This window comes from Leucoraja erinacea, chromosome 30 (assembly GCF_028641065.1).
Source record: "Leucoraja erinacea ecotype New England chromosome 30, Leri_hhj_1, whole genome shotgun sequence".
Taxonomy (NCBI): domain Eukaryota; kingdom Metazoa; phylum Chordata; class Chondrichthyes; order Rajiformes; family Rajidae; genus Leucoraja; species Leucoraja erinaceus.
In genome coordinates this window covers 24,309,558-24,322,091 of record NC_073406.1, presented here as the reverse complement: position 1 = coordinate 24,322,091, position 12,534 = coordinate 24,309,558, and the positions used below count along the sequence as shown (strand labels likewise).

Below are 12,534 nucleotides of genomic sequence, written 5' to 3'. Positions count from 1 at the left end.
TTGAACCCAGAAACCTCTGGCACTGTGAGGCAGCAACTCTACCGCTGTGCCACCTTAATTTCTACCTGTCATTAGTACCAACATGCCCGACGACCTGTGGTTGCTCACCCTTCCCTTAGAGAATGATCGGCAACCACTCAGAGACATCCTTGACCCTAGCACCTGGGGGGCCAACACCCCATCCTGGCATCTTATTCTCAGTCAGTCACCTGTCTATCTCCTTTGTGGGAAGCTGGCACTCTTGGGCTTGTCTCAGCGGCTCAGTCTTGCCTCGAGAGGAAGTGCTGGCAGTCTCAGGGCTGACTTGATGGCTCAGTATTTGCACTGTGTAGGAGCACAGTCCCTCATCACCTGTGGGCAGGTGAGGAAGTGATAAGGCTGAATGCTGTTAGAATATAAAAAATATAAACTATGGTTTCTTGGGCTAGGTTACAATTTATATTTTGTCTCAAAGCAGGCTTTTCTCCAGTAGATTGATACAGAAAGACAAGCCCAGACTTGCCCCCAGATTGCTGTATATTAAGACAATGACATGTACTCAAATGACTCTGTATTGAACTAGCCAGGCTTGCCTCCGGATAACATATATTGAGATAATGACCGATGACTTTGAAATGTGTCTACCAATAGATGAGAGAGGAAGCCCAGATTAATCCCAGTGAGGGGTAATGAGACAATGTCCGATGCCTTTGATATGTAACTGCCTTGCACATGACAAGATGCCTTTGATGCGACTGATGATTGACAAGAGAAACTCAGACACATCCTGTAGTAATGTGTATTTACTGTACCTCTGACCATGACTAAAGTCTTTGGAATGTGCTTAGGTGGCAAAAGAACAGTATAAAATACCATGTAGTTCTGTGTTCAGGGAAGTGGAGTAAGGAGAGCTAAGTTTATAGAATATAATTATACAATTACACAATTATTTATTGTCATTTGATCCTCAAGTGCAGTTCAAACGAAATTTGGTTTCTGCAATCATATAACAAGAAAAGAACCAAGATACACAACCAACACAGTTCACACAAACATCCATCACAGTGAATCTCCTTCTCACTGTGATGGAAGGCAAAATCTTGTCTTTCCCCTGTGTTCCATTTTTCTCCCGATGTTAAAGCCTCTGGCGGGCGATGGCAAGTCCCGCGGCCGTTAAGGCCGCGCCGGGCGAGGTCAGGTCCCGCTCCGGGTCTTAATGTTGGAGCCCCGGCGGGCGAAGGCAAGTCCCGCGCCGAGCGATGTAAGGCCCCGCTCTGGGTCTTAATGTTGGAGCCCCGATGCCCTGCTCCAGGTCGATGTTGGAGCCCCCGGCGGGCGATGGCAAGTCCCGCGGCCGTTAAAGCCCACCGGGCGATGTAAGGCCCCGCTCCGGGTAATTTTCAACCCTGCAACTTGGGCAGGAGAAGTTGCCGTTGCGGGAGCTCCGAAAAGCGGTCTCCCACCAGGGACCCGCGAGCTCCTGATGTCATGGTCCACCGGACCTGCGACTGAAGCCTCCGAGCTCTGGAGTCGGGTCCCAGCCGCACGCCACCACAGCTCTTCATGCTCCGTAGCCGGCCAGCCCCACGATGGTAAGTACGCAGGCTCCGCGTCTGGAGCCCCCAGGTCGTTCCGATTGGAGGCCGCTCCACGGTGCTAGGCCCCAACGACAACGGAGACCTGACAGGGAAAAGGTTGGGTCACCCGTACAGGGAAGAAATCAATAGTCCCCCCCCCGCACCCCACATATACACAGCCAAAAACAATATAAAAAACACACCAAACTATATATTCAACGGGACAAAAATTAAAAAAAGACAGACGGGCTGCAGAGGCTGCTGCAAACGTCAGTCGCGCCGCCCAAAACAGTGTCCATGTTGCTCACTTGGCTGGGGTTTTCCTTGCCACTTCCATCGGCCGATAATTAGTAACATTTTTAATTAGTCTACCAAACCGCATTGTGCATTGCTGTTTATTAAGAAGTGAGCCTGTTTGTTTAATTATAAGTTAGCCTTTTTCAGAATGCTGGCAGTCTCAGACTTATCCAGGGAGCTCGGTCTTGACCTTGAAGAGGCGCTGCTGTTCCCAGGCTTGTCCTGGCAGCTTAATCTTATGTGAAGCCTGGAAATGGGAAACACAGGTAGTAGGGAGGAACCCCACATTCCCCTTCCTTTTCTCACTCTTCTTTCTTTCCTCCTCCTGACTGGACCTGCCTTGATGTGAAGGTTGATGAGCTGTGGGCGGGCCAATGCTATAACAGCTAATTGGACATGTTGCTCCTCTGGGTGTGACCTCAGCTGGGTCCAGAGCGCTGCCCTGGGTACCAGTGTTTTCATGCAGGCAGGAGCTGTCCATGGTGCTAGTCTCCTCTTTGTGCATCTGCCGTTAACGGGGATCAGAGCTGCAATTATGGAGAAGGCCTCACCCCTTATTGAATCTCTTCTCATTACCACTTTATCTGAGTCCACGTTTTCCCGTTGAGCCCCAGAGCCGGTCACAGTACTGCTGGCCATACTCCTGCTGCTCCCTCAGGTATACATGGTACCTGTCAACTGGACATGTGACAAGGAAAGTCTAATTACTGCTCTTTTGAAGTCCTTGGAATTTTTCAGTCCCACAAGAAAACGTTTCGCCCCCTCAAAATAAAACCACTAAATTTATGTTAGACAGTGATGGGACTCAAATATCATGAAGTTGTGAAAGGTGTTCTCGACATACATTACTTTTGTTTCTTTTGATCCAGTACATGAGAGATACAGCGTGGAAACCCGCTCTTTGGCCCACCAAGTCTCCTCTGACCAGCAATCACCCCGCACACTAACACTATCCTACACTATCTACCTTTGATAGAATATAAAATGACAGTTGAAAAAAAATCAAAATCACTTGCAGCTATTTACTGTCTGAGCCTTTTGAAATGGACAGCAGTTATTCCAGGATGGATTGATGTTAACAAACTGATTTAAAAAATGCATGACACAATCTTAGTTTGAAGAAAACAGAAAAATCTGGAACTACTCGGTTTTAGTGAAAGGTCATTGACCTGACATGATAGCTTGTGTAAGAAGGAACTGCAGATGCTGGTTTAAACCAAAGGTAGACACAAAATGCTGGAGTAACTCAGCGGGACAGGCAGCATCTATGGATAGATGGAATGGATAACGTTTCGGATCGAGACCCATCTTCAGACAGCTTGCTTCTCTCCAAACAGTTGCTGTCTGACCAGCTGACTACTTCCCACATTTTTATTTATTTCACACTTCCAGCAGCTGCAGGATTTTATTTTTAGACAATGGTCAGTGGTGCTTTATTGTCACGTGTGACAATACAGTTCAATAAAGTATTGTTCTATCTAAGCACAATCCCCAGTTAGCAAAGTTTTTACAGTCTTTTTTACAGTGGGTGTATGGAATGAGGTGTATGGAATGAGTTTCTGGGGGAGTTAGCTGAGGTACGTAGTTTTGCGACGTTTAGGAAACAAGTACATGGAATGATATGGGCCAGATGCAGGCAGGTGGGATAAGTGTAGGTGGGGCATGTCGGTTGACCTAGGCAAGTTGGGCTGAAGTGCCTGTTTCCACACTGTATGACTCTATGACGAGCAAAGTGTACAGAAATAATCCACATGCATGAGGTGTTAAATTTTGACACCATTTTCTAAGTCCAGTTCATACTCTAGGTACAATATCAATCATTTTAGGGTTGTGGGTAGACAAAAATGCTGGAGAAACTCAGCGGATGCAGCAGCATCTATGGAGTGAAGGAAATAGGCAACATTTCGTCCCGAAACGTTGCCTGTTTCCGTCGCTCCATAGATGCTGCTGCACCCGCTAAGTTTCTCCAGCACTTTTGTCTACCTTCGATTTTCCAGCATCTGCAGTTCCTTCTTAAACATTTTAGGGTTTTGAAATGAACTACAAAATTAATTTTGAAAGGATATGAGTGTATACAGGAGCAACAATGCCCACAGAACCAGTTGAATTAGGAATCTGCAATCAGGTTCACAATCTCGCTGTATCCCCCCTGCAGGGAAGAAATTCTCCACAACAATATACAGTCTTATGTTTCCACACAAAAAATTTCTCAGTTCTTGCCGGCACTTCGGTGTGCATGAAAATACTGCCAGAATAATATCTAAATGAGAGAATTATTTAGATGAATCTATGTCATTGTTCCTCCAAATTAATGCAGCCTCCCAGAAGTATGGAAAGATTAATGATTTCAAAACAATTGCTTGCAATTTTATACAAATGTATTTTCGTAACATTTTAATGGGTTTGTATATCTCAATGCGACAGAGGGAACAGATGATTAAGAAAAACACAAATAAGGTATCCTTCAATCCCAAACTCTCCCTTACATTTCATAATTATTTATTCAAATTTCATCTTCTGTCTGATCCATGGCAACCTTCTCTAATAATTCACTAAACTTGGCCGGAATACAACTATTTCTCCATCCAAAAGCAAATTTTTAATCATTTCAAGAAAAACAGAATGCGCTGCGGTTTGGTAAACCACTTCTTTTCAGACCACCGCAAAATAATAATTACTTGCAGCTAAAAATGTAAACGGGTCTTGACTCAAACTGAATATGACAGTATGCTTTTGGGAACAAGATTTGCATCACACACAACCAAAACAATCCTGACAGGATGGTCTCTATAGCAACGCTATGGAAATGCTGCATGTCTCTCTCCTAGACCTACATGCAGCTCACCACAAGCACTCCTCACTCTTAACCTTCTTTTGATTAAACACAATTTTAAGTACAGCCACTGTCCACCCGAATCACGAGTTCTTTCTGACATAAAAGAGAATTCACTCAGTAACTCAGAATAGAAAATGCAAAGCGAGAGGGGAGGGGGCATTCACTGAAACATGCAATGTGTCACTCAAAATATTTCTGCCTCTTCCACTGTGTACAACAAACTCTGCAAAAAAAGAGGCTAATTGGAAATGACAGACAGCTAATAAATTCTGGTCCAGCTAATATTTTCTGTTGTCGGATACTGTAACATACTGCTTTAAGGAAAGTGCTCAGGAAAACATGCCTTTGTTTTAGAATACAGCAACTTTTTCTAATGATCGCACTACGTCCATCTACCATCCACCCCCATTGCAACCATGTATAAAGACAGACTTCCCAACAGCTCTGCATTAAAGGCGTATTGGCACAGTTTGCTGCACCTTTGTGTTGGGGGGGGCATGAGTTGTGGTATCACTATGTTATCTATGTACTACTACCTTGCAAGGAATAGAAACTAATACTTGCAATGGAGGAATTAGTAAAAGATAAGGCACATTCACAGAATAATAGGACGAAAGGAATAGTTGACGTTTCGGGTTGAGACCCTTCTTCAGACTGAAAGATACCCGGCTAGCATCTAGCCAGTTCAGCCCTTGAATATTTCAGTGATACCATCTCTCTTACATCTAAACACTAGGGAGCATAGTCCATCTTGCTCAATCACGCTCCATCCCAGAACTGTCATCTTGTGACAGACATGTTAAGAAAGACAAAGATTTCTGATCCTATTCAAAGAACAAGGCATTCCCCTGTGGTCTTTGCGCATAATCCTATCAACCAAAACTGCAAAAGTAGATGGAAAAGTCCTCATCAGAGTGCTACAAGGAACTTGCATGCAGATAATACTGATTTCTTTACCAAAATAAGATGATTAATATTTTTGAACATCTGAAAATGTGTCATATATGCAGATTATCTATCTAACATAACTAAAGCTCTGATCTTGTGCTCTTCCGGTTTGTGCGTTTTTTGTATTTGCGCAAAAACTGTTCGCGATGGCGCTATGATTCTTTGCCAGCTCACTCACCGTTCCCCTGTGCTGCAAGTGCAACAAGTTTTGTTCCGATCGGTGGTATATTGTAAAAGTCAGCGAGGTTTAAAAATCTTAAAAACCTCAAGATCTGGGGAGGGAGAGTGGGGGAGGAGAAGGGATAGAGGGAGAGGAGGGGGGAGTAGAGGAGGGGGAGGTACGGAGTGGGGAATAGAAGGAGGGGAGGGCAGTGAGGGAGGTGAGGAGGGATAGTGGGGGATAGGGGGAGGTGTGGTTACGGGCTATGTGTGAGTGCGTTGGGGGACCAATCCTCCGGTGTGACAAGGACCCGTTGGGTCCCACTTCATGTAGTTTCTCCTTAACTCTCCTATCACCATTTGGTCTGTTGTCTAAGATGTGGAGTGCCTTCTATTGAGTATGTTTAACAGTATAGGCGAGGGCCTGGAAATCTTATTTCATGACTGAAACTATCTTTATTTCAGCGCTAGAGAAGAAGTGTGAAAAGATTCACAAGGTTTGCCGGGACTGGTGGGCTTGAGTTATAAGGTAAAACTGGACAGGCTGGAATCGTTTGCTCTGAAACGAAGGAGGCTGAGAGATTTCCTGATAGAGGTTTGTAAAATCACAAGGGGCACAGGTAAGGTGGACGGCCTCAGTCTTTTTCCCCAAGAATAGGGGAGTCTATTAGTAGAGGGCATAGGTTTAAGGTGAGTGGGGAAAGATTTAAGAGGGACCTGAGGAATGCTTTTCACACAGAGGGTATAAGGAACAAGCTGCCAAAGGAAGTGATCGAATTGGAGACAATTGCAACATTCAAAAGACATCTGGACAGGTATGTGGTAAGGAAAGGTTTGGAGGGATACGGAAATGCAGAAAAATGACACTAGCGTGAGCAGGCACCTTGGTGGGCAGCAACAAGTTGGATTGAAGGCCCTATTTCCATACTCTATTATAACTCTGTAACTTTATTTCCAGAAGGGATTGTAAGTGTAACAATTTCAACACAACTCCAAAAAATCTACTTAATAATTATGATTATGACTGTAATTAATTCATGTAAATAGTGTGTACAGAAATCTCCACATAGAAACATAGAAAATAGGTGCAGGAGGCGGCCGTTCGGCCCTTCGAGCCAGCACCGCCATTCATTGTGATCATGGCTGATCGTCCCCTATGAATAACTCGTGCCTGCCTTCTCCCCATATCCCTTGACTCCACTAGCCCCTAGAGCTCTATCTAACTCTCAAATCTATTCAGTGATGGCCTCCATTGCCCTCTGTGGCAGGGAATTCCATAAATTCACAACTCTCTGGGTGTTTTTCTCACCTCAGTCTTAAATGACCTCCCCTTTATTCTAAGACACCAAGTGTGCACAAAAAGTAAAATAGTAAGATTAAACGAGAACTTACCAGTTTTAAGTGTGATCTTTATTTTATGAGGAGTTACGATGAGGGATTACGTGAAGACCCCGCTAGCACGCGTGCGCGGCATTCTTCAAAGCAGCGGTGTGGAATCACAGTAATAGTATTTGAAATAAACATAGTAAGATAAGAAGAACTAATATACCTGTTGACCTTTATAATAGAGGGTGGGAGCGTAGGGCACGTAATCCCTCATCGTAACTCCTCATAATATAGAGAGCAAACTTCAAACTGGTAAGTTCTCGTTTAATCTTACTACTTTACTTTGGAGTCACGTGAGTGACTATGTGAAGATTTTAAGGATCTGTGATTTCAAGACATGGAACAGTTCATGCTTCACTCACTGCCAAAGTCATTCAAGGGAGGAAGTATGTTATCGTATTCAGACATGTATCCAATTCAAACAATAACAATTTATTTTAACAAAATAATGCTCCATTAGGGCTAAATATATTACAGAATTCAAACTTGATTCTGCAACACCGCAGGTTTGGTTATTGGCTTATTATAAAGAATTGGAAGGTCTTTCTCTAGATCATCCTGCTATTGCCAGGATATGGTCCACAGGCACTTCCATGTCTCTTGCTGCCCCCAGCAATGTTAGTACAACACTGACGTCCCAGATCTGGGAGTACCTCGCTGTAGGAGGGTTAGTGTTGTAAATAATCCTCATATGTTTGTCAACTAGAGGGTGAGATCCCATGGAGAGTTGTCATGGCGCCTGCCACCAGCAAGCTGACAGGGCACTCCTGCACAATTATAGTGCTGCCGCACAGTCCTTCATCTATATGAAGGCTGGACAGGAATTCCCAGGACGTTGGTGATTGTAGCAGTATTACACGCTACACCAGTCCTTGTTGATTCTTGATAGGCCGCCGTGATCATGTTCATGGTCCTGTCCGCCAGCCCGGATCTTAGCATGGTGGACTATGGTTTAGAGACTATGTCAAGGACCACATGGACCCATGGCTGTGTAGGCCAATCAGGTACTTCCAAGACACCTGATGCTGAGACCATATGTATTTTGTATAGGATCCGACTGATGAGGCAGGAGGGGAAAAACATTGTAAACAATTTTCCCCAATTCAGTGAGAAACGTCCATTGCTGCTGCCCCAAGTGTGGTTCCCAAGCGACATATGTTGGTAACTGGTGATTGGGTCTAGATGCAAATAGATTGATATCTGGTGTCCCTATCTTTTAGTAATATCAGCAAACTTTTGTGGTCCAACAGCCATTCGGTGCTGTCATTGAATTTTCATGACCTGGTGTGTGCCACTGTATTGAGCTTACCTGGTAGGTAAGTTTGCTGATAGCCAAATATGAATGTTAAATGATGAGAGGGATAGACAGAGTTGATGTGGACAAGCTTTTCCCTTTGAGAATAGGGAAGATTCAAACAAGAGGACATGATTTCAGAATTAAGGGACAGAAGTTTAGGGGTAACATGAGGGGGAACTTCTTTACTCAGAGAGTGGTAGCAGTGTGGAATGAGCTTCCAGTGGAAGTGGTGGCGGCAGGTTCGTTGGTATCATTTAAAAATAAATTTGATAGGCATATGGATGAGAAGAGAATGGAGGGTTATGGTATGAGTGCAGGTAGGTGGGACTAAGGGAAAAAAGTTGTTTGGCACGGACTTGTAGGGCCGAGATGGCCTGTTTCCGTGCTGTAATTGTTATATGGTTATATGGTTATTGCCAGATTGTATTGGCCAGATTGACACATGATATTGATTTTATTCCACCCATATGATTAATATATGCCACCATTGTGGTGTTATCAATTTGTAGGCAGACATGCAGATGGTGCATTGTGAGCAGTAGTCTTTTAGCCCATGAAACGCACCCAACATCTCTAAATAATATATACCCAGTGTTTTTAGTAATGATGATTCCTAATGTTCCATCTACCACCAGTACTGGATATAGTGTTAGTAGCTCCCCAGCCATGAGCGCTGACCTCCATTTGTAATGTGAATGATGATTACTAATAATGATGGACTGGAACCATGTCAAGTATTCCCTTTCATCATTATAACTCCGAATTGCTTTGGCTGGTAACTGCATAGGTCGATCAAAGTGACCTGCAAGGTGTTTTTGCTCTTGCACTTTTGCCCTTTTTGAGCTTTAATGATGCAAGGCTCAAACTGAGTAGCTGGAAATGCTGCTACTAGTTTCCCAATTACTCTTGTCTCCTGTCGAATAGATAGTTTATTTTGTAATAATTAATTTTGTTGTAGGCTTCCACCAAGAATGCTGCTTTACTCTTTGGCAATGTTACAGACATATGGATAATGTTAATTGTAAATCCCAGAAAGTCCATAGTTCTGGATGCAGTCAACTTAGATTTATCTGGATGGAGATGACCCCAGAGTTTCAACCCAATGTTTGGTAGCTAAAACTACTGATTTAGCTAGTTCCAGGGTTTTCCCCACAATTGATCTATCATCAAGATATGCCATGACAATATGCTTTTGTTTCCTAAGTATTGCCAAGGCCAGTTTTAATATGTTGGTCAACAGTCTTGGGGCTGAAATTTAGCCCATTAGGCAACGCTATACTCTGCCATAGTTGCCCCATCCAGTTAAATTTTAGGTATCGACAATGATCCCTCCATGTCTCCCAAAACAAGTGTAACATTCCCCCTGTTAGTACAGGTCATACACCTTTGTGTTCTGGAAAGAACCAGATCCACCTACCTCCCTGGTTGCCGGTGGTACGTCCCTTTTTTCAACTTCTGCCTCTTCTGCGGAAGAGGCGCTGCAGTGTGGGGTTGGCACGTTTTCCATGAGGGTCGCTCTGGGCCTTGGCCTAAAAAGGACCTTTGTGGTTGCTGCGCGGCCATCATGCTTTCACCAGCGTCCTGGTGTTGATGCCTGCTGGTGGATGCATAGGGGTGCTGCCGTCTGAGGTGTGTGGTCTGCCCGTTGCTGATGACGCTATCATGAGCTCGACGGCTTTAAACTTCGTCGAGCTTTTTTACTTGTTTAGACAAGTTCCCCCCCCCCCGGTTGTGTTGCAGCTGTTTCGCACAACCCTGCAAATTTGGGGTTTAGTGCAGGTTTACTGTGCTCTCGCAAGCAATTGATTTCATAGTGGGTATTGCGGAGCAATGTCAGTCCTGCTGAGTGCCGTCATCTCTGTACCATCGTCTGAGCGAGCAACCAATGATATGCCCACTGTCAGAAGTTTTAGAATCTTCTGTAGTTTGACATCCTGGGTTTTTGTGCCAGTCCCACTGTCCCCCAGATCGCATTGTTTGCTGCAGGCACTTTTAACGAAGTAAAGTTCACAGGAGGCATATACTTCTCCGTAATTCCATTACCTGTTCCTGCAGAGGATGGAAGTACAGGTAGTCGATGCTGGCTGCCAACTTGGTCTGCAATGGTACTCCTGCTTTCGTTGATCCGCAAATTTGGTGATCACTCCCAGTAGCTCCTTAGGATTCTGCACCCCCAGCACACTGCCGTTTTCTTCAGCCATGTCTCCTTCTTCAGGACAAGCCCAGCCCTGGTCCACAATGCTCTCCTCTGTCGAGGGAGATGCATTGTTTTACAGCCCCCGATAAGGTGCTGTTATGGGAGTGCGAAGACTCCCATAGTGAGTTTGCTCCATCTCCTGCACTTGGGCAGCGTGTCCTCTCAGCCGGACTCAGATGAGTATGATCGGCCGGGCTGAATCCTGCTGGGCTTTGTCTCCAGCCTGCTGCGCTGATTTGAGCTGTACGGCTCATGGCGCTGGATTCAGCTTAGCAGAATCGGAGTTGGTAAGTGGACCTTAGAGCAACCACTCCAAACGGTCACATCCACTGCCCTTGGGCAGCGCGTCCTCCTGGCCGGACTCCCCGAGTCTATCGGCCGGACCGACTCCTGTTCTGCTTGCCTCCAGCCCGCTGCGCTTGTGGTGCTGGGCTCAGCCTGCGCCAGTCGTCCCCGGCTGTCGGCTGTCGGAACCTTCCCAGTTCCCCGCAGCCTGCGGTCCTGGAGCCGCTGGTCGCCCATGGCTGTCGGCTGCAGGAACTTCCCCAGTTCCTCACAGCCTGCGGTCCAGGTGTCCGTTTAGTCCTCCCCTTGTCCAACGTGCTGCAACATACACAATTTGAGCCGCCTTTCCTCGACACCCTTCGTCTCCCTCCAAGACGCAGGGAGGCGTGTCCTGTACAGGCTCATCCTCCACACCCTGCACTTCCTCGCCCTGGTCCACCGTCCGGACACCAAGTGGCGGTCAGTGTTGCCTTCTGGTCACGAGGGGGGCCCCCGGTGGGGGTCCCTCTACGCATGGATTCTCCCCCTCTACATTGGGGACCTGGGGTGGAGGGTATTGCACCGAGGTGTTCCCTGCAACCTGTTTCTCTCGCGGTTCACAGACTCGCCAGCCGCCTGCCACTTTTGCGGGCTGGAAGAGTCTGTGTACCACGTGTACATGGAGTGAGTGAGGCTGCAGCCACTGTTTGAATATCTAAAGGGGCTGCTCCTTGCCTTCTGGCTGCATTTTTCACCCACCATCCTCATCTTTGGACACCCTGTGCGTAGGGGAGAGGGTAGGGCTGAAGATGTCCTGGTTGGGTTGCTCCTGGGCCTGGCCAAGCTGGCCATCCGCGAGTCACGGCGCCAGACAGTGGAGGGTTCTACCCGAGCCAGCTGCCTGCCCCTTTTCCGGGGTTACGTCCGTGCCCGGGTGGGATTAGAAAGGGAATACTGAGAGAGTTCCGGGACCGCTGGGCTCCACAGGGTGTTGAATGTATCCTCAATAAGGATTGTATCATAATTGTATAATAGTTTATTATGGATATATGTTTGTATTGTATTTATGGTGGTGGGTTCTGGCTTGTTTTATTGTAGTGTAAATATTATTTTTTAATAATTGAATACATTTTTTGATTAAAAAAAAACAAAAAAAACAAAAAAAAAACGTGCTGCAACATGGAGCACAGCAAGGGGAAGAAATACAACTTTAGAATAAATTTCTTCATACCTTCTAGGTCCGTCTTTCAATTTTGCCGCGGGAGCACTCCACCCCTGCCCGTCGTTGTTGCACTGCGTGAGACGCTATGTCGCGCACGCGTGCTGGCGGGGTCTTTACGTAGTCACTCACGTGACTCCGAAGTAAAATCTCCCGATTTTTTGCTTTGGCTGCTGAAATTCCCTTATATCCTTGATTGTGAGTTAACATTAACTGACATTCATTGTTGGCATTGAAATTTCCAACACTTAATTTTGACCCCTTAACAATCTATATTACGAAAACTCTGTTCTTGACCGGTTTCAGGTTTCTGTGCTGCGGTTTCCGAGAGTACGCCGCCACCTACGGTCGTCATTTTTGGCCACCTCGCTCAGA

General features: G+C 45.8%; 1 protein-coding gene across 2 annotated transcripts in view; it reads right to left on the bottom strand.

Moving 5' to 3' along the window:
• acot7 (acyl-CoA thioesterase 7) overlaps positions 1–12,534 on the bottom strand; it is a 406,168-nt gene that overhangs the window by 233,122 nt on the left and 160,512 nt on the right. The window lies entirely within an intron of this gene.